Source organism: Coenobita brevimanus, chromosome 71, assembly GCF_032717465.1.
Source record: "Coenobita brevimanus isolate Jiangsu-jjx chromosome 71, ASM3271746v2, whole genome shotgun sequence".
NCBI classification, from domain to species: Eukaryota; Metazoa; Arthropoda; class Malacostraca; order Decapoda; family Coenobitidae; genus Coenobita; species Coenobita brevimanus.
This window is the reverse complement of record NC_137024.1, coordinates 9022277-9045010: the sequence shown is the minus strand read 5'-3', so window position 1 is coordinate 9045010 and position 22734 is coordinate 9022277.

The window sequence follows — 22734 nt, the reverse complement described above, 5'->3', positions numbered from 1 at the left end:
AGATAAATAGAGAGAGAGAGAGAGAGAGAGAGAATTAAAATTGCATGTAGACATTGCAGGATCAATTTTGCATCTCGGTCCTTGCCTAGCCTGCCGTGCATTGGCCACATAATAGTGCGTCCCAGCTCACCGCCTCAATATATCCCAGTTTGTGAAGTGCTGGAGTCCACGGCTGGGGGATTCCACGCCTGATAAAGTGGGATTCGATTGCAAGTTTACAGATTGAGCGGGTCCCTGCCTGGTTTCGTGACACACACACACACACACACACACACACACACACACACACACACACAACTGCATTTATAGTTTACCCTTCTCCCGTTGGAAACTCACGGGTGAATGCACATGTATACCATTGCTTCAGAAGTTAGATTAGCAAGTTATTTAGTGGATGTGTCTAGTTACCAAGTGCCTTGATTGATTAAGTGGATGGCTTATGCGATGTCTGTTTGTCAGTATAATTGTGTATGTGTGTGTCCCTCGTCTGTCTGTGTATATCTGTGTAGATCTGTCTGTGTTTGTGCCATTGATCCATCCATCCATCCATCCATCCATCCTTCAGTCTCTCTTTTCTCTTTCGATCTAGCTTTCTATCGTTTTTTATGTTTAACTATTAGTGTCTTTTTGTGTATGGATAGCTGTCTGTATCTATGTGTATCTGTCTATCTGCATTTAGCTTGCCAGCTAGCTAGCTGTGTCTGGATCTAATATATATATATATATATATATATATATATATATATATATATATATATATATATATATATAGATATAAGTTCGACCCTATAACTTAGTATTATTTGGTCATGGAGAAAAGTTGTCGAAATCGTTGTGGGTCAGGCAAGGATAGTGAGGTCTAATTTTGAGAACAGTAGGTCAAGATCAAGGTCACAAGACAAAGTCAAATCAGACAACTTTTACATGATTTTGACCTGAATTATTGGAAGGTTGAGGGTCGGGTAAGGATAAAATGATTAAAAAAAAAAAAAATAAAAAAACTCGGTCGAAGGTCAAGAACATAGAGCGAGGTTAAATATTTGACCCTTAGACCGATTGCAAGACACGGGTGTTGCACAGGGTATCGTCATCACTATACGATACTGCCTCATGTTGAATATAATCGAATAGTAGCAGAAAAGATCATATAAAAGAAGTAAGCACATTTAACCCTTTCAAAAGTGGAATAATAAAGTGAAAACAATGTCATGGGATTGAAGGGATGTAAGTGTCTAATTTAATATAAGTAATCCGTATTTAAAGAGTCTGATTTGATATAAGTAATCCGTATTTAAAGGTACTTCACTTATCACTATGCCCCTTAAAGTTCAGAATTCACTTCGAAATTCGTTCCTGGAGGCGAAATCACAGAGGAGAAAAAAAAATCACTTACCACAACTTAAAGAAAAGGAAAAGAAGCGAAGAAAAATATTAAGAGTATCGGTTTTGGAATATCAGTGGAGAGAGAGAGAGAGAGAGAGAGAGAGAGAGGGAGAGAGGCAAAAACTGGAAAGCCCTCCCACTAAAGATCACGGAGAGACACGGTTTCTGAGGGAGGAAAAATGTCCTACGTGTGGAGAGAAAAAAAAAAGGAAGAAGAGAGGGAAGTGCGAGGGATTGGAGGAAAGTAGGAGGGGGGCAGGAAAGTGGGAGAGGAAGAGGAAGGAGAAGGAGAGGTGTGGAAGGAAAGATGAGATGGAGAGGGAGGAAGGGAGGAGAAAGAATGAGAGGAGAAAAAAAAGGAAAGACAGACTCAAGGAAAGTAGGGAGAGAGAATGATGAAGAGAGTGAGAGAGGGAAGGAAAGATGAGAGATAGTAAGAGAGGGAGGAGGAAAAACGGAAGTGATTTGCTTGAAAAAATAGAGAGAGAGAGAGAGAGAGAGAGAGAGAGAGAGAGAGAGAGAGAGAGAGAGAGAGAGAGAGAGAGAGAATCATCTGGTTAAAGAGTTGTATTAAGCGAAGAGGGAAATGGGAAAGAAAAGTTACTGAAAGGGAATGGGAAGAAGGTAAGAAAGGAAAATGAACAGAATGAAAAGGAGAATGAGTGGGATGGGGGAAGGGAAGGAGGGAGGGAGGTAAAGAAGGAAGAGAAGAGGGGGGGAGAGGAACATGGAGGGAAGAAACCAGGCAAAGGAGAGAGGGAGGAAAGTAAGGAGGGAGGGAGGCAGACAAAACAGAAGTGGGTGGGAGGAGAAGGAAGGAAGGAGGGAATGAAGGGAGAAATTGGTAGAGATGGTGGATAGAAGAGGGAATCGAAGGAAGGAAGGAAGAAAGAAAGAAGGGAGATAAGATGGGAAGAGAGAGAGAAAACGAGGAAAGAAGTGAGGGACACAGGGAGGGAAGGAAGAAAGGAGGAAAATGAAGGGAGGGCAGGGGGTAGAGTGGGAGTCAAGGGAGGGAGGGAGGGGGAGCCTGAGACACAAGGGAGAGAGATTCCGGGAGATAACTGATCTGCACTTAACGATGTGGGTGTCACAGAGAGAGAGAGAGAGAGAGAGAGAGAGAGAGAGAGAGAGAGAGAGAGAATACAGAGTTATAAGTGAGGAAAGTTGAATGAGAAATGGAGAAATGGAAGACAGAACATGAGTAAGAAAAAAAAAAAAACAGGGAATTGGTGAGATAAGAAAAGGGAGACAGAAAGAAAGAAATTGAATGATAAACAGAGAGGTAGGAAAGAAGGTGAGTGAGAGGATGTTGGAATAAGAAGAGATAAAACAGAAATGAGTGTGTGAGGAAGATCGAAGAGAGGCTGAGGGAATGAGAAAAAAAAATAATGATGAAAAGAGTGGGTTTGTAAGGAAGATCGGAAAGAGGATGAGGAAATGGGAAAAAAAATAATGATGAAGAGTGGGTAAGTAAGGAAGATCGAAAAGAGGATGAGGAAATGGAAAAAAAAAAAGATGAAATGGGAAAAAAATTAATGATGAAATGGGTGGGTGAGTAAGGAAGATAAAAAAGTGGCTGAGGAAATGGGAAAGAAATTAATGACGAAAAGAGTGGGTGAGTAAGGATGATCGAGAAGTGACTGAGGAAATGGGAAAGAAATTAGTGATGAAAAGAGTGGGTGAGTAAGGAAGATAGAAAAGTGGCTGAGGAAATGGGGAAAAAATAATAATGAAAAGAGTGGGTGAGTAGCCTAAGAAAGATTGAAAAGAGGCTGAGGAAGTGGGAAAAAAATAATGATGAAAAGTGGGTGAGTGAGGGAGGCAAAAGAGAGGTCAAGGGAAAGGGGGAAAAAAGTTTATGAAATTGTCTTGCTTAAAATCGTGCAAAATGTTAGTGAATAGCCGGAAAGGTATTATGAAAACTAAAATATAAGAGATATTAAATTTTCAGGGCAACGTTAGAGTGAATAAGAAAACCACAAAGAATTACCTTGCATTTCTCAGATAAAAAGGTTTCATGGACTTTCATTTCCTAACATGGCATTCACGACTTTATTTATTTCGCACCATGAGTCAGCATTAGAATATAAAAAAAGATGAGGAAACAAGATTTGGGATTATATTAAACGAGGAAAATAAAGCGAGAACTGGAGATTGCGTAGGGTGAGTGAGAGAAGAGGTATGGAAATGGAAAGAAAAAACATATATGATGGATAAGAAAAAAAGCAGATTAAGAAATGAGTGAATGGATAGAATGAGAAAATAAAACAAAAAAAAAAAAATAAATAAATAAAGCCCATACAAAGATGTAAAAAAAATAAAAAGGAAGTATATGACAGAAGAAAGTTATGCACAGGATGAAAAAGAACACAATAAGAAGTATGTGAAGGGCAAGGAAGGAGAGATGAAAGGTAAAGTTAGATTATTGGAGAGAGGTATGCATTGTTGTATGTAAAGAAAGGGAGTAAAGAATATAATAATAAGGAAGGAAGGAGGACAGGGAGGAAGGGAGAGAAAATGTAATGAAAGGAATGGAATGGAAGGGAAGGGAAGGAAAGGAAGGGAAGGGAAGAAAGGATGTGATACCGTAATAGGGAAGGAAGAGAGGGAGGAAGGGAGAGAAAATGTAATGAAAGGACGGAAAGGAAGAGAAAGGGAAGGGAAGGAAGGAAGCAAGCAAGCAAGGAAAGTAAAGAAAAGGAAATGAATGAATGAAGGAAGGGAATGAAAGAGAAGGGAAGGAAAGAAGAAAGGAGAGAAGGAAGGAATAGAGGGAAGGAAGGAAAGAAAGGAAAGGAGGGAAGGGAAGGAAGAAAGGAAAGAAGGAAGGTAGAGGAAGATGGGAAGGGAGAGAGAGGACTGGAAGAAGGGAGAGAGCGGGAAGGGGAAAGAGATAGGAAAAAATTGCTGGGGTTTAATGATCTGGCCGAAATTAAAGAACTTCTTACATTATTTTAGTAAAAGATCACACATGTGTGCGAGGGACACAGTTCATTGTTTCAGCTCGGATTCATTCCGTCATTGTAACTTTATATGGCGTCATCCCCCACCACACACACACACACACACACACACACACACACACACACACACACACACACACACACACACACACACACACACACACACACACACACACACACACACACACACACACACACACACACACACACACACACACACACACACACACACACACACACACACACACACACACACACACACACACACACACACACACACACACACACACACACACACACACACACACACACACACACACACACACACACACACACACACACACACACACAAATGATACAGAATGCCTCAATAATAACCCCACTCCTCCACCGGACAATGAAATTCATTAACACATTCCCGGTATGTCTCATAAACACAGCCACCATAACCATTCAAAACTCTCGCCAAACTACCGTACATCCTCCATGAACCACCACCCAGACATCCACCCCTCAGATCCTACCCTATCCAGAGAGACACCGGGGCACTTAGACTAAGCTGTGACCCTCACTCTTCCCTGCTACAATACCAACAACACACAGAACTCTGTAAGAATCCACTACACCCACACTGCTGTGCAGTCACCTCATCCCTCCCCCCCTCCCATACAAACACAGAACAACACACTGACTAACCTCAGGCACCTCAGCGTCACAACACAAACTTCTTCAAGATAAATCAAGAAATGATTTTTATTAGCTCCCTGATGAAGGACCGGACAAAGGATATTGAAATTGGAACGTGGAATGTAAGGGGAGCAAATGACGAGGTGAAAGAGAGAGAGATTGTCCAGGTGCTTGAGGATGCGAAAGTGGATGTATGTGGAATAACTGAAACAAAATGGGGAGGAGAAAGTGTGAGAGAATGGGAGTATGGATGGGGTATATGTGCAGGAGTAGGTGAGAATGAGAGGGCAAAGGAAGGAGTATGTATAGTTGTGAGTAAAAGATGGAAGAGGAGCATAAGACAGTATGGATCAGTTGGATCAAGGATTGTGTGGGTAAAGTTGAAAGTTGGAATACAAATGTGGGCGATTGTGTGTGTGTATGCGCCAACGCAAGATCGTGCTAGAAGAGTGAGAGACGAGTTCTGGACAAATGTAGAAGTGTGCATGGAAAAGTTTGGAAGGAATGAGAGAGTGTTTTTGATTGGTGATATGAATGGTAAAGTTGGGAATGTGAAGGTGGATGGAATAGTTGGTGAGTGGGGTGTGCCTGCTGAGATAGATGAGAATGGGAGTGCGTTAGTGGACATTTGTGCTGGGAGGGGGTTGGTGATAGCCAATACCCTCTTCAGGCATAAAATGATCCACAGGTATACATGGCGAGTGATGAGAAGGGTGGGTGGTGAATTGAGTGAAAGGAAGGCAATGATTGATTATGTGTGTGTGGATGAAAGGATGCGAAGATGTATATTGGATGCAAGGGTTTATAGAGGTTGGGGGAGTGGACTTTCTGACCACTACTTGGTGGTGGCCAGAGTTAAAGTTCAAGGAAGATGAAGGAATAGAAGAAGGGAAAGACGAGAGGAAGGAGTAGTTGCAAGGAGAGTGGAAAGGTTACAAGAGGATGAGAAAAAGGCAGAGTATAAGAGAGAAGTGGAGGAACGATTGGGCAAATATGAGTTGGAGCAGATGGGGGACGTGGAAGGTGTGTGTAGAATATTTACAGAAGAAATATGTGCAGCATGTGATGTGGTGTGTGGAAGGAAGAGAAGACGGAGGGAGGTGCAAGGAACAGCGTGGTGGACTGAAGAGGTGAAACGGGCTGTGGCACAAAAGAAGAAAGCATACAATGAATGGATGAGAAATAGGGGCGTGGAAGAAGTTGAGAGGCAGAAGAGAGAGTTATATGTAGAAAGAAAGAGAGAGGTGAAAAGATTAGTAAGAGAGAGCAGGAAGAGAGTGGATGAGGAATTTGGAAGGAATTTGAGTGTAAAGTGGAGGGACTGTAAGAAAATGTTCTGGAAAGAGGTGAAAAGAGTAAGACAGGGTGGAAGTGGAGTTAGCAGGGGAGTGAAAGATAAAAATGGTAGATTACTAGTGGAGAAGGGAGAAAAAGTGAGCAGATGGAGAGAACACTTTAAGGAATTGTTGAACGTGGAGGATGGAAGTAATGCGAGTATAAGTGGCTGGGGAATGGCTGGAAGAAGGAGGGAGGTGAGAAGACAGGAAGAAATCAGTAGGATAGAAGTTGTGGAAGCAATGAAGAAAGTTAAATCAGGGAAAGCCCCAGGAATTGATGGAGTGTGTGGTGAAATGCTGAAGCATGGGGGAGAGATAGTAGTAGAATGGATGTGGAAGATGTGCAGATTGGCCTGGGAGGACGGTAGAGTCCCGGAGGATTGGAAGTCCGGTATAATTATTCCCTTGTACAAAGGAAAAGGGGAAAAAGAAGTGTGTGGTAATCGTAGGGGCATTTGTCTTCTTAGTATAATAGGAAAAGTATATGGTAGGATACTTATTAACAGAGTTAGAGAAAGAACAGAGAAATTAGTTGGAGAAGAATAGGGAGGCTTTAGGAAGGGAAGAGGTTGTGTAGATCAGATATTCATTCTCAGATCTTTAGTGGAAAAGTTTCTAGAGAAGGGAAAGAAGTTGTATGCGGCTTTCATGGATTTGGAGAAAGCATATGACAGGGTGGATAGACTAGGATTGTGGAAAGTGTTAAGAATATATGGAATAGATGGGAAGTTGTTGAATGCCGTGAAGAGTATGTACGATGGTGCGAAGGCTGCAGTGCATGTGGATGGTGAACTAAGTGAATTTTTCTCTTTGAAAGTTGGGTTGAAACAGGGATGTGTCATGTCTCCATGGTTGTTCAATCTGTACATGGATGGGGTAATAAAAGAGGTACAAGGTAGGGTAGTGGATGTTGGAGTGGCCCTGGTGAGAGAGGATAGTGTTTGGAAACTCCCTGTACTGTTGTTTGCAGATGATACCGTGTTGTTGAGTGAAGACGAAGGGGAGCTGCAAGGCTTGTTGGATGAGTTTGGGAGAGTGTTTAAGAAACGGAATCTAAAGGTGAATGTAGGGAAGAGTAAAGTGATGGTCTTTGAGAGAGGTGAAGTCAGTGAATGTACAGTCGCCAGCAGATGAAATGGAGACACCAGCACACACACCTCTGGGTCGCTTCTACCCGACGAGTTACGGGAGAGTGAGAGAGGGAGGGGGGTGTATGGAGGGGCTGGTGGTGGGAGAAAGATCAAGAGAGGGAAGGGAAGGGAAGGGAGGAGAGGAGGGGCGGCAATAACCATGGCTGTCAAGGTCTTACTTTATCTTGATTATGGATTAATGTTTGATTTTGGGAGAGCTTAATTAATCATGATGTCAATCACATCACTGATAATGGGTTTTAATTTAAAACTGTTTTCACTTGAAGCGAGAGAGTAGTTTGTTGTGTCATAGATGAAGTTGGCACCTTTGCAGCTGAACTGTGGCTTCATAAGATTCTATACAACAGCCAAAGCGTTAACCTAATGGTTCATATTGGCTAAACCCCATTATTTTCACCCCCAGAGTCTCCCATCTCCTTTCTTTCTCTCTCCTCCCCTCCACCCGTGCCAAATTATAATAGGCTTTTCTGTCTCAAAAGTATCCCTCCCCAGGTGCGAGTTCCATTCGAGGGGTTCATTGGTGAGAGGTGAAACTGGAAGAGGTTCAAGAGGGAGGGGGTAACACCTGTTTGAGCGGTGTGGTGGAAAATATTGGGGAATGAGGAGAATAGTAATGTAGTCATAAGCCAAAGGTGAAGAAAATATGTGCACGTCGGGTTAACACTTGTCTGTGATGGTTCTGGTGGCCAACAATTAATGGATGAACATTTTAATAGGTTGATTGTGCTCGTCATTCAGGATGTCAGCATAAATATGTCTTGCTATATGTCATCAGACTCTAGCCATGATTATACACATTTTTTATCTTGGGAATGCTAGGGATCAAAAGCATATGAAACCGAATTAGATGGATTTAACATTTACAAAGCTATGTATTGATTTTTAGTTAAGTCATCATACGTCAGTATTTGTTCGATATTACAACTGTAATGATTACAATTTCTTTAATGGGCTATTTTCAGTGCTTAATGTGTTTTAGCAATAATTATTAATAATATAAAATACGAGAACCACAGGTATTCATGTTTTTATGATAAAAGAAAATTGTGAGGAACGGAGTGAGACAAACCCTCTTGCAGAATATAAGCTCATTTCTGGTGAAGTGAGGGTTCCATTCATGTGAACCGCAGTTCCCTTTATATACACACACACACACACACACACACACACACACACACACACACACCAGGAATGTTGCCAGAATGGGAATAATGACTAACAAACTCGTCAATATGCCTGGCAACCACCTTCATTCTCAGACAGCCAAGACTGTTTCTCCCTCCCCTTCCACTCACCAAAAGCTCTCCCCCAACCCCCCTCCCCCCCCAGCCTACCATCTCCTTTCTTCTTCTCTCACTCCCTGTCCCTCTTCAACTCGGCGTAGCCATTGTGAAACTTTAGGGTAACGATTTAGCTCTTGCCTTCATCCTTATGAAGCCACAGATGAGCTGCGAAGCTAGCCATATCTTCATGTGTAATACAATATATTGCTCTCTCGCTTAAATGGAAAACAACTTAAAGTTACAAACCCATTACCTTATCAGTGATATGTATGACATCATGATTAATTAAGCTCGGCCAAAGTCAATCCTACATCACTAAGATAAAGTAAAACCTGGACAGCCATGGTTACGCCTCTCGTACCCTCCCCTGCCCTTTCTCCCTCCACCAGCCCCTCCATTCCCTCCCCCCCTCCCTTCTTCCTCTCTCACTCCCCTCCCCCCCACACCTAGTAACTAGTCGGGTAGAAGCGACCCAGAGGTGTGTGTGCTGGTGTCTCCATTTCATCTGCTCGCGACTGTACAGCGAGGTTGGATGGTTAGGAATTGGAAAATGTGAGTACGTTTAAGTACTTGGGTAGTGTGATGAGTAAGGATGGAGGTTTGGAGGGTGAAGTGCTTGAAAGGGTACAGCAGGGAAGAAAGGTTGCTGGTTCTTTGAAAGCAGTGATAAGAAACAGGGAAGTGAGCATGGAAGTGAAAAAGTTACTACATGACAGTATTGTGATACCAACTCTAACGTACGGAAGTGAAGCTTGGACGTTGTTGGAAGGACACAAGTCAAGAGTGAGAGCCGTGGAAATGAGTTATTTAAGAGGAGCCTGTGGAGTCACATGGAGAGACAGGCTGACGAATGAGGATATAAAGGAACGTTGTGGTGTTGATGTGGATGTGATAGGAAGCGTTATGAGGAACACACTGAGGTGGTTTGGCCATGTGAAGAGGATGGAGGGTCAAAGACTGACGAAGAGAGTGTATGTGAGTGAGGTGGAGGGGGAAAGAGGGAGGGGGAGGCCGAGGATGAGATGTAGAGATGGGGTGGAGAGGTATATGAGAGAGGGGGGTGAGTTGGGAGCAGGGGAGTGAAATGGCTGGGGACAGGGCGACTTGGAGGCGATTTGTTTGTGGCCACCCCAAACAGGATTGAGGCGTCTGGCAATAGATAGATAGATAGATAGATGAAGTTGCCGGTTACCTGTGGTCCACTGGTTTCACGTAAGGATTGGTCCTTTCGTACTATTACATAAGTTTGATTTTATATAAAATCGCGAGTTGACAGTGAGCTAAAAAAAAAAAAAAAGTATCCTATTCAACAAGTTAATATCGTAGGATAAGTAAAAAAAAAAAAAAAAAAGTTGTGCTACCGGGCCTTGAGCCTGGGTATTCCTTTTGCTACGTGGGTCTGTCTAACACCCCACACTTTCCCACCCCGCCAGATATTGGTGCGTAGTGATTGTTTGTTTGAAATTATTCACTCGTTGGGTCGGTGATTCGTCGTCTAAGGGGCAGCTTTTACATGCTTATTCTCTCTCTCCACCAACGGTCTCCTTTGTCCTGAGTAATCAGTCGTAACCGTAGCAAGAACAAAATGTACATGATCACTGGACTGTGGTTCACTTTGTTTTTGTCTGAAATAACTGTCATTTTTTTTCCTTTCAGGTCCAGGAAGAAAATGTCATTCCTTGTAGCTCCATATAATGTTATTCAGCTTCCTAAAGTCTTCGATTTGAAGGTGTCAGGTATAGCCTCCATTATTATCATCACTTTGTTGTTGATCTCCAAAATGTCCACTAATTACCATTCCCATCAAGTAAATACCGAGGTGCAATGAAACCCTACTCCTAAATACGATGCTAGTCGCGAAAAAGTGCAGTGGAAAAGATATCACGCCGTAGCACTGTCTTCTTCGGCCAGTGAAGTACGTGACACCAGTCAATGAAAGACGAAAATATCGATGTTAAGGTGAAAAAGTTGTTAATATGCATTCTTCCCACGTCAGAAAACGGTTGTTTTGTATTTAGTTTAGAAGAGTCTTTTGCCCCTTTAGCAATTGTATCGGTATATAGATAGAGAAATTTATAAAATCTCGACGGTAAGGTGAGAAAGTTGTTAATATGCATTCTTCCCACGTCAGAAAACGGCTGTTTTGTATTTAGTTTAGAAGAGTCTTTTGCCCCTTTAGCAATTGTATCGGTATATAGATAGAGAAATTTATAAAGTGCAAACTACAATTGGGTACATGTCTTAACAAATTTATATATGATGAACTCGTAATCTCATGGATGCTATACTCTGAAAATTTTACTGTCTGCGGGCGGCGATTTTTATTAAAAACAATGGCTGTTGAGGAAGATGTTGACTCAGTGTGATGTGCTGGTGAATGGAATGACGAGATGCGGTGGAATATTTTTAAGATCCCCAGGACAGTGAAAAATAAGCGACAATTGTGACAACAGTGGGGAGACAGATGAGCATTAGCTCCGTTGTTGAGATATTAATAATAAAAAAAATAATAATAATAATAAAGAAATTAAGTGGAAACGAACAGGATTTAGGGTGCAAACTGAATTGTTCACCTCGCTCTGCCATTACCGGGAGGGACACCACACAGATTACACTATTGCTACCTTCAAACGGATGTATGTTGTCAGAGTGAGACGTATCCGTCATATATCCTTTCACTTTAATAGGTCCTGTTAAACTGAGAAATTTCGCTGAAATAAAGCGAGAAAAGACTTCTTTGTACTCAAAGAGTGGAACAGATGTAAGGTAAAGCCTATTTCGTCGTGTACCACGTTTAAAAATGGCTGCAAAACCTTTCACGTGAAAAATAGGATAAACCAAAGAAAACTATTATATTGATGAGAAAAAATATATAACACAAGGTAAAGGGATTCAGCTGGTGGGCATGAACGCTGACAGTGAGTTAGATGGCAGGTCACCGTTCCCGCCCGGCCATGGGTGTGAGAAAATGGAAGAATGCAAGTAAATGAGTTGAGCAGCCAACATTTCCACTACAAAAGAGCTACTTAGCATCGGATTTGGTTGATGTCAGACGATTATATTCAAGAGAAATCAAAGGAGTGAGAAGTGTTCAAGGCAATCATGATTAATGATCTGGCCGAAATAAAAGAACTTCTTACATTATTTTAGTAAAAGATCACACATGCGTGCGAGGGACACAGTTCATTGTTTCAGCTCGGATTCATTCCGTCATTGTAACTTTATATGGCGTCATCCCCCACCACACACACACACACACACACACACACACACACACACACACACACACACACACACACACACACACACACACACACACACACACACACACACACACACACACACACACACACACACACACACACACACACACACACACACACACACACACACACACACACACACACACACACACACACACACACACACACACACACACACACACACACACACACACACACACACACACACACACACACACACACACACACACACACACACACACACACACACAAATGATACAGAATGCTTTAGTAATAACCCCACTCCTCCATCGGACAATAAAATTCATTAACACATACAAGGTAAGTCTCAAAAAACACAGCCACCATAGCCATTCAAACCTCTCGCCAAGCTACCATACACTACATCCTCCATGAACCACCACCCAGACATCCACTCCTCAGATCCTACCCTACCCAGAGAGACACCAGGGCACTTAGACCAAGATGTGACCCTCACTCTTCCCGGCTACAATACCAACCACACATAGAACTCCTTAAGAAGACGCTATACACACACTGCAATGCAGCCCCCCTCCCCCCACATACGCACAAAGACCAACACTACTGACTAACCTCAGGCACCTCAGGGTCGCAACACTGACTCCTCCAACATAAATCAAGAAAATATTTTTGTCACCTCAAGATTGGTCCTTTCCTACGATTACATACATATGCAGACTTACAGTTGGATGGGGAGTGAAAGATAAAAATGGTAGATTACTAGTGGAGAAGGGAGAAAAAGTGAGCAGATGGAGAGAACACTTTAAGGAATTGTTGAACGTAGAGGATGGAAGTAATGCGAGATAAGTGGCTGGGGAATGGCTGGGAGAAGGAGGGAGGTGAGAAGACAGGAAGAAATCAGTAGGATAGAAGTTGTGGAAGCAATGAAGAAAGTTAAATCTGGGAAAGCCCCAGAAATTGATGGAGTGTGTGGTGAAATGATGAAGCATGGGGAAGAGATAGTAGTAAAATGGATGTGGAAGATGTGCAGATTAGCCTGGGAGGAAGGTAGAGTCCCGGAGGATTGGAAGTCAGGTATAATTATTCCCTTGTACAAAGGAAAAGGGGAAAAAGAAGTGTGTGGTAATCGTAGGGGCATTTGTCTTCTTAGTATAATAGGAAAAGTGTATGGTAGGATACTTATTAACAGAGTTAGAGAAAGAACAGAGAAATTAGTTGGAGAAGAACAGGGAGGCTTTAGGAAGGGAAGAGGTTGTGTAGATCAGATATTCATTCTTAGATCTTTAGTGGAAAAGTTTCTAGAGAAGGGAAAGAAGTTGTATGCGGCTTTCATGGATTTGGAGAAATCATATGACAGGGTGGATAGACAAGGATTGTGGAAAGTGTTAAGAATATATGGAGTAGATGGGAAGTTGTTGAATGCTGTGAAGAGTATGTACGATGGTGCGAAGGCTGCAGTACTTATGGATGGTGAACTAAGTGAATTTTTCTCTTTGAAAGTTGGGTTGAAACAGGGATGTGTCATGTCTCCATGGTTGTTCAATCTGTACATGGATGGGGTAATAAAAGAGGTACAAGGTAGGGTAGTGGATGTTGGAGTGGCCCTGGTGAGAGAGTATAGTGTTTGGAAACTCCCTGTACTGTTGTTTGCAGATGATACTGTGTTGTTGAGTGAAGACGAAGGGGAGCTGCAAGGTTTGGTGGATGAGTTTGGGAGAGTGTGTAAGAAATGGAATCTGAAGATGAATGTAGGGAAGAGTAAAGTGATGGTCTTTGAGAGAGGTGAAGTCAGTGAATGTACAGCGAGGTTAGATGGTGAGGAATTGGAAAATGTAAGTACGTTTAAGTACTTGGGTAGTGTGATGAGTAAGGATGGAGGTTTGGAGGGTGAAGTGCTTGAAAGGGTACAGCAGGGAAGAAAGGTTGCTGGTTCTTTGAAAGCAGTGATAAGAAACAGGGAAGTGAGCATGGAAGTGAAAAAGTTACTACATGACAGTATTGTGATACCAACTCTAACGTACGGAAGTGAAGCTTGGACGTTGTTGGAAGGACACAAGTCAAGAGTGAGAGCAGTGGAAATGAGTTATTTAAGAGGAGCCTGTGGAGTCACATGGAGAGATAGGGTGATGAATGAGGATATAAAGGAACGTTGTGGTGTTGATGTGGATGTGATAAGGAGCGTTATGAGGAACACACTGAGGTGGTTTGGCCATGTGGAGAGGATGGAGGGTGAAAGAATGACGAAGAGAGTGTATGTGAGTGAGGTGGAGGGGGGAAGAGGGAGGGGGAGGCCGAGGATGAGATGGAGGGATGGGGTGGAGAGGTATATGAGAGAGGGGGTGTGAGTTGGGAGCGGGGCAGTGAAATGGCGGGGGACAGGGCGATTTGTTTGTGGCCACCCCAAACGGGATTGAGGCGTCTGTCAATATATATATATATATATATATATATATATATATATATATATATATATATATATATATATATATATATATATATATATATATATATATATACGTGTTGGTAGTAAGCTAAGCAAAGAAAAATGATCCTGTTCAACAAGTTAACATCGCTGAGTAAGTACAGAAAAATATAAAGTTGTGCTATTGGGCCTGGAGCCTGGGTATTATCTTTGCTGGGTGGGTCTGTCTAACACCGCACCCTTTCCCACCCCTCCAGACACTGGTGCGTAGTTATTGTTACGTAATGTTATTATTACATAATTTCCAACCACTTTCTGGTAAAAAAAAAAATCGTATAAATAATCATAGCTTAGGAGGTGGGAAAAGGCGCCGTGTTTGGCAGACCCACCCAGCGAGGCTAATAAACAGGGTTGATTCTCGATGACTTTCCTTTTTCTTTTTCTTTCTATTTTTTCACTTTCTTCTGTGTTGTTTGATGCATAACACTTGAATCCGATGACTTTTTTTTTAAATTTCCTTTTTGCCACCACCAGATGGTTTTATTGAATTTCCGACATGCCTGTAATAGTGAAGGGATAAATGACTGCTTTAGCGAACCTATTCCTTTTAGAGAAATATCTCCTAAGATGAATATAATAGTCTGAAGGCAGCAAGAACAAAAAGAAAAATACGTCGTTGGAGTGAAGTAGAATTTCCTTTTCTTTCAGTGACATTTATCTGTATATTCCCGCTTCTACCTGACAATGTTTCCTAACGTGGGAACAATGTTTACTAGAGTTCTTTCACCTTACCTTCATCAAGATTTTCGTCCTTCATCAACCTAAGGCTGGTACTTCAGAGGCCGAGAAAGACAGAACTACGCCGTTAAATCCTTTCCATAGCATTTCCCCGCGATCAACATCGTACTTATGTGGAAGTCTCTTGTAGCACCTCAGTACTGAATAGCGAGTGATGTTTATAAAAGGTCGTTTTAGAGTTGAAAAATATATAATGATTATAAGAATGAAGACAGTTAAACTGAAAAGTCTCTCCATAAATGAATAAAAATACCTGGAGCTACAAAGAATTTAATTTACATCCTCGAGCTAAGGAGAAAAAGAAAGTTGTTTCAGCTAAAAAGGTAGTGCACTTCGCTACGATGACCTTATGTATTCTATTATTGCTACGGCCACGAGTCATTATTCAATACAGAGATCGTCAGTGGTATAAGGAGATAAGCTTGTAAAACTATCCCTAGGACGACGAATGACCGTCCCCACGAGGGAATAATTTCCAGCAAATAATCACTACGCATCAATATCTGGCGGGGTGGGAAAGGATGTGGTGTTAGACAGACCCAGCCAGCAGAACTAACACCCAGGCTCGAGGCCGGGTAGCACAACTATTTTATATATTTATTTACTTATTTATTTTTTGTACAGTACTTACTCTACGGTGTTAACTCGTTGAATTAGATGACCTTTTTTATTTTAGTTATTACCATTAGGCGATTTCATATAATTTAAGATGAGCCTCTGTACAGTATGTGGAAATATTGATGATGACTACAGCATATGGAACCCGTCCAGCCTGCTGGAGTAGACGGCTGAACTCTGGGAGCTGAGCTGGTTGAGAAGACCTAAGTAAGGTGAGAGGAAGATAGAGATGTACTGAGGAGGCGAGTGGAGGGAAGAGAAGAGTAAAGAGAAGTCGAGGAGAGTAAACTAAGGAGAAGCAGTCCTTAACCTGGAAGATGTGTTGTCCTTGTGGGGACGAGCAATTTTGTAGGATGAGGGTGCGAAGACTTGAGAATTAAAAATAAGAATTGGTCTGCACAAGCGTGTGTGTGTATTCTGATATACATCTAACATCTGCTCACGCTTTATATTTTGTCTCTGTTTAAACCTTCGAAATACGTTTTTTCCCAGCTTTAGGTCATGTGATGAATGAGCTTCTTTCTCCCTTCTGTCTGTTACCTGGCCGCTTCCTGGCTCCCTCTATCTTTGCTCTTGCCGTTTAGATAACAGGAAGTCTTATTCCGAAGGAGAGAAACCACATGCCCGTTTTTTTCAAGTCTGAATGTGAAAAGGTATCTCTGTGGTTAAATTTCATCTCCTTTTCCCAGTCTGTTCACAGTTTTTGCCTTTATTCTGGTTTCTTCGTCTCCTTGAATTTGCAAATATATTTTTTTAAAGTGTCATTTGCCAGCTACGTTTGTGACCACTTCTACTGTCATACTCAAGCATTTCTTTCTCAGTTTAGATACGTGTTGTTATATGAGCCAAATAGTACGGTACTGTTAAGTAAAGTCAGCATGAAAAATGTTAAGTATTTGTTTCACATGACGAAAGAGAAATTCAGTAGTAGAACTGGAACAGGCTGCTAATATGCATGTGCTGTTCCCGACTGATGTTTATAAGTGGAATATAGTTTATGGTCCGATGATGGTGTGAAAACTTAAGGAAACATCATTGTGCTGAAGGGGTTAAGAATACTGTGGTAAGGTCAGAGTGTAGTTTGGATAGGAAATTGAAAGATCTGAATATTTAGAATAAGGGTTGAGAAAATATGCAATCTGTTATCAGAAAAAAAAATGCCACAGGATAGGAAAGGAACTGAATGCAAGCAACGTAGGGCGGTTGTCTGTAGAATGATGGAACGAAGGCTGCCATTGTCTGGGTGTTTTTATTTTATTCTGTTTTAGGCATTTTCATTAAGTTTCCAAGAGGTGATGCTACATGAAAGGATAGGGACCAAACGAAAGCACAATTTTAACATAGCAGGAAAAGTGGTAGAGGAAAAACCTGGAATTGTGGATGCTTTCTGTTTGTGTGTGTGTGTGTGTGTATGTGTGTGTGTGTGTGTGTGTGTGTGTGTGTGTGTGTGTGTGTGTGTGTGTGTGTGTGTGTGTGTGTGTGTATTTCGAAATTTACTTGAAAAATGTTAGGCTGTCTTGGTGACTGGATAGCCAAAGACGTGTGTGTGTGTGTGTGTGTGTGTGTGTGTGTGTGTGTGTGTGTGTGTGTTGGAAAAGAAATTCTGAGTTACAAGCTTTACCCCGTATGTTAACTATGTTGTGTTCTTTGGCTCGTATTTTCGTGGCTTAGGAAGGCGACCTTGCTCCTCATTCTTAATTTAACTAAAAGTCTTTCCAGTGTTACTGAAGCAATCTGTGCCGTTATTAAAGTGAGTGAGTCAGATACAGTAGAAGAGTCAGGTTTAGTATGCAAAAATGTGTCGATAAGGAGAGTGTCACTGGAGAAATCTTCCTTATCCCACAAGATATGGTCGTAGAGCTTGTGGGCCTCGAGCGAACCATGTGTGCCCGTTTATGCATCTCTGTTTAGCTGTGTGATATGGCACAGTTGTTCTCCCTTGTCCTACTTTTATCCCCCTCCACTCCTTACCCTATACTTCTCGCTATCCATTTCCATAGCCATACCTGCAGTGAGAGTCAGTCCTCTAAATTCTGGCCCACCCGCCCATCCATCGCCTTAACAGAGACGGATCACTGCCACTAAATGCCCGCTGAAGCGTATACCCAGATGCCCGTTTATTCAATGACGGATGAAAAATGACAGAATGGCTTACAGGAAATAATAAATTGCCCTTTTTCCGTTTCCCAGCTCGTTCTGGCCATTACTGAATATTGGAGTCATGGCGGTCGGGCGTTTTTATCCGGGATGTACCTCCACATGACATCATTAATCTTTGTTCAGTGTTACCCAGTTATGTTGTTAGCCCATTCAATCAGTGATCCATTTCATGGTTATTGCTTGCTACCTCCAGACTCTTTAAGTCAGCTTAGTGGAGAACCTTAGAACCGAAGGGGTATTTTAAGCTTATAACTCAAACCCCTCCAGTTTAAAAGTCTTTTTTAAGCTGAAGAGAAACGTCTGAAAGTAGCGAAAATGAAATGAAAAGCACGTCCTCTGCTGGAATATATTAACACGTATGGATGTCATGGCGGTGGGCTATATTTATCGGTGACGTCAGCTGCGTATGACGATTATTTTGTTTGGTCAGTTATGTTGTTTATATATATGGTAGGTTCTTGACTAAGGGAAGGGACCCGCTGATTTGCACGATTAAGTTTTTTATAGATCAACTGACATTGTACTGTATAGTATAGTTACTCCACCGAAACTTTGTGAAGATTTTCTCCATTTTGCAGTTTATTTCCTGTGGCTCAGTGGCAAAATAAGTCGATGTCAAGGCGATACATCCTTTCAGCAACACTTTGGCGACTATCATGATATTATATTGTTCGTCTCTGGTTACAGTGCAGCATTCAGGATGGAAAGCTTGCAGTTTTACTTTAAGTTAAAATGGACAGAGATAAGAGAACCCTATATGGAATACAGGAAAGATTACTCAAAGCAATCCAGAGTATGTATGATGGAATACGTACTGTATATCTGTGAAACTTGTCGGTGTATAAAGGGAGGGATTAAGTTTGGAGTTCTTCTGACAAGAGTAAGTAATGAGTGAAAACTGTTGTGACTTCTTGCAGATGATGACGTGCTATTAGAAGACATGGAGTGGAAGTTTGCTTGTGACAGGACTGTGATGGTGTTTGTGAAGGACTAAGTTGATGTGAATGCAGTGACGAACAAAGTAATGGTGTTTGAAAGAGGCACAAAATCTAAGTGCTGGATAAGTCTGAGTAGTACAGACATGGAAAATGCGCGGGTGTTCAAGTACTTCTTTTCTACTCTGATGGTTCTGTAGCTATTTCTTCTGCTGATAAAGCAGATCTCTTCGCACAGACTTTCTCCTCCAATTCCACCTTAGACGATTCCGGTGCTGTTCCTCCATCACTTCCCCCCTCTGACTTCCTCATGGCTGACATTAAAATTTCTTCAGCTAATGTATTTTCTACCATCACTGGCCTCAGTACTAACAAGGCATATGGGCCAGATGGGGTCCCTCCTGTTGTTCTCAAGAACTGTGCTTCTGTGCTTACACCCTGCCTAGGCAAACTCTTTCGCCTTTGTCTGTCAACTTGTACCTTTCCTTCTTGCTGGAAGTTTGCTCTCATTCATCCAGTCCCAAAGAAGGGTGACCACTCCCAACCCTCCAACTATCGTCCAATTCCTTTAACGTCCTGTATTTCAAAAGTTTTCGAGTCAATTCTCAATAGAAAAATTTTAAGGCATCTTTCCTATCACAACCTTCTTTCTGATCGTCAGTACAGGTTCCGTCAGGGACGCTCCACTGGCGATCTTCTCACCTACCTTTCAGACTCCTGGTCATCCTCCTTTCGAGACTTTGGCGAAAGCTTTGCCATTGCACTTGACATCTCAAAGGCTTTCGATCGAGTCTGGCATAAATCTTTAATTTCCAAACTGCTCTCTTACGGTTTCTATCCTTCTATCTGTGCCTTCATCGCTAGCTTCCTTTCTGGTCGTTCTATAGCCGCTGTTGTGGACGGCCATCGTTCTTCTCCTAGATCTATCAACAGTGGTGTTCCTCAGGGCTCTGTCCTATCACCAACTCTCTTCCTTTTATTCATCAATGATCTTCTAAGCCGTACATCTAACCCTATCCACTCATACGCTGATGACTCCACCCTTCACCTTTCCATTCGGTTCCCGCAACGCCCATCTCAACAGTTACTTCAACAAACAAGGGATGAGGCTATGGCACACCTAATGTCTGACTTGGCTCATATCTCTGACTGGGGTAAAAATAATATGGTTTTTAATGCATCTAAGACTCAGTTCTTACACCTATCAACCCGACAAAATCTTCCACAGGTATATCGTCTGTTTGTAAATGAATAAAAAAAAAAAGAACCTTTTTTCCTTGAGAAGTCTCCCATGAACTGGAAAAATTATTGTATTGCTAGAAAGAATGTATTATGAATGATGTCATCATAATGTTTAACTTTTTCCCTACGAGAAGTTTAAGTCGCAAATTATCTGGGGTGGCAAGAAATAAAAATATTGATTTGTTCAAATTTGTTCACTACGAGAAGACCGTAAATCGTAAATACTCACCTTTGAGTAAGAGACACATACAAATGTCATCAAAGTGAAGGGGGTAATGGATACTGGGGAATGGATACCGTGAGTATTCATGGCCGGGCAATGTGGTTTATTGTGCCATATGTCAGTATCATGGCGACTCACTAATGTATGTGATAATTGGTTTTACATTCCAGTGTGTGTGATCTGCCATACTCTGTGCTGCTCTGTTACTCACTACATGTTACGTCTCGGTCATGGAAGGTAGATGGGATACAGTAGTTTGTTTGGTGTGGGAAAGTGTTGCTGCACTTCTGGGTCAGAGGAAGTGTGTGAAATACTGAAGAGTTTGTGGTGTGGCGCGCTCCTGCACCTCCCCATCACTCTCTGTGTCTCTTGTGGGTCGTGGATTTTGAGAAATATGCAGGATTTTATGGGTGATCTTCCGTAGTTCTTCTCTGTCACTTAAGCCTGTTGATTTAGGTTTATGAGGGCTGAATGAAAAAAAAAAGTGTGCAATCTGCCACAGTGCTTCTGTCACTGCATGATGTGTGTGGGCCATGGATGCTGAGTGAAGGATAGAAGACCATGTGTGATCTGCCAAAGTACTGCTCTTTGTCACTCCCGCATGTTGATGCTGGGTCATTTAGGCTGAGAGAAACGGGAGAGTGTGTTTGTGTGGTACAGACAACAATAGGCAACAGTAGTAAACCCTGGCGTTCAGTGAAATTTGACCTGAGCAATAGGTAGCCTACATTTTGACAGATTAATCCAAATATTAACTGTTTTTGAAAGTGTCCTTGCAGAATCATGATATTTCATTTTTCTTCCAACTTTTCTTCCTTCACTGTACCCAAGAGTTTGTGGATTCCCCCCCCCACACACACACACACTCACAGTCCAGGAGACGCCCTTGATAAATGGTAATTACTTTCAGGCAATTAGATTATAGTTATGACGTGCTGAGTTAACCTACCAGAGACACTGAATATCTAGCATTCTCTTACAACCAACGCTGGATGAGATTATATTCAGCTCAGCTTAAGTACAGTGTAGGAGCCTGAGAGTGTTAATACCGTCACCCTTAACCTTCTTGTAATCGGCACAACTCCAGTATATTTTAGTTCACGCCAGACTATTTTTTCTACTGAGAGTGAACCATAGGAGCCTGAGTGTTGGAATAGAAAGGAAGAAAGAAAGAGCATGGGAATACGAAAGGGAGAGGATTATATTGATATTACACTGAGAGTATAATATTGAGATGAATCAGGGAGGAAGAGGAGCGTATGAGGGAGAGGGAGAGAATAATAATTTGTCACACTGCAATCACCGTCTGAGGCAGCCATTACGGAGATTGTGGGGATTTAACCTTTATGGCCATAGTTTTAATCTCAACAGTGATTTTTAAAAAGTTTTCTGCCTCCATGTGATTTTGCTAAGTCTAAAAGAGATGTGCTGAATGGATAAAGCGAGAATGTTTCCCATCATTACACTAAGAGAGGCTTTCACAAACAGTTTAAGACATCTGGTAGTAACAAAAAAAAAGTTGTAATGAAGGAATTTAAGAAGCTGCTCTCATTCATTATTTTCAAGACCATAAGTTCTAATCGCCACCAGTAAAGATAACTAGATAAATAAATGAAATAAAATATAATAAAACCGTAAAATTATGGAGTAAATAATCCCTCCTGCAATGGCTTTTATTTTACTCGTCCAACTTCAAGACCATATATCAAATTTATGAGAGACTTTTCTAACTGGAGGGTTTAAGTGCAGCCTTCATTATACCTTTCAGTATTAGGACACTCCCATAATCTGAATAAATTGGTTGGTATCAGCAAGAATATATTAAAACAGTGTCGTCATAGTGAAGGTACTAAAATCTTTCCCTCAGTCAAAAATTTCGAAAACCGTAAATATACTAGTTGGTACCGGAATAAAGAACCTCTTCGCCAAAATTTAAGTTAAGATTAACACCGTGTAAAAGAGAATATTTAATGAAAATGATAAAAACGAGCCGTGATAAATATAAAGCAGTGATAAGAAACAGGAGAGTGAGCATAGAAGTGAAAAAGTTACTACATGACAGTATTGTGATACCAACTCTAACGTATGGAAGTGAAGCTTGGACGTTGTTGGAAGGACACCAGTCAAGAGTGAGAGCAGTGGAAATGAGTTATTTAAGAGGAGCCTGTGGAGTCACATGGAGAGACAGGCTGACGAATGAGGATATAAAGGAGCGTTGTGGTGTGGATGTGGATGTGATAGGAAGCGTTATGAGGAACACATTGAGGTGGTTTGGCCATGTGGA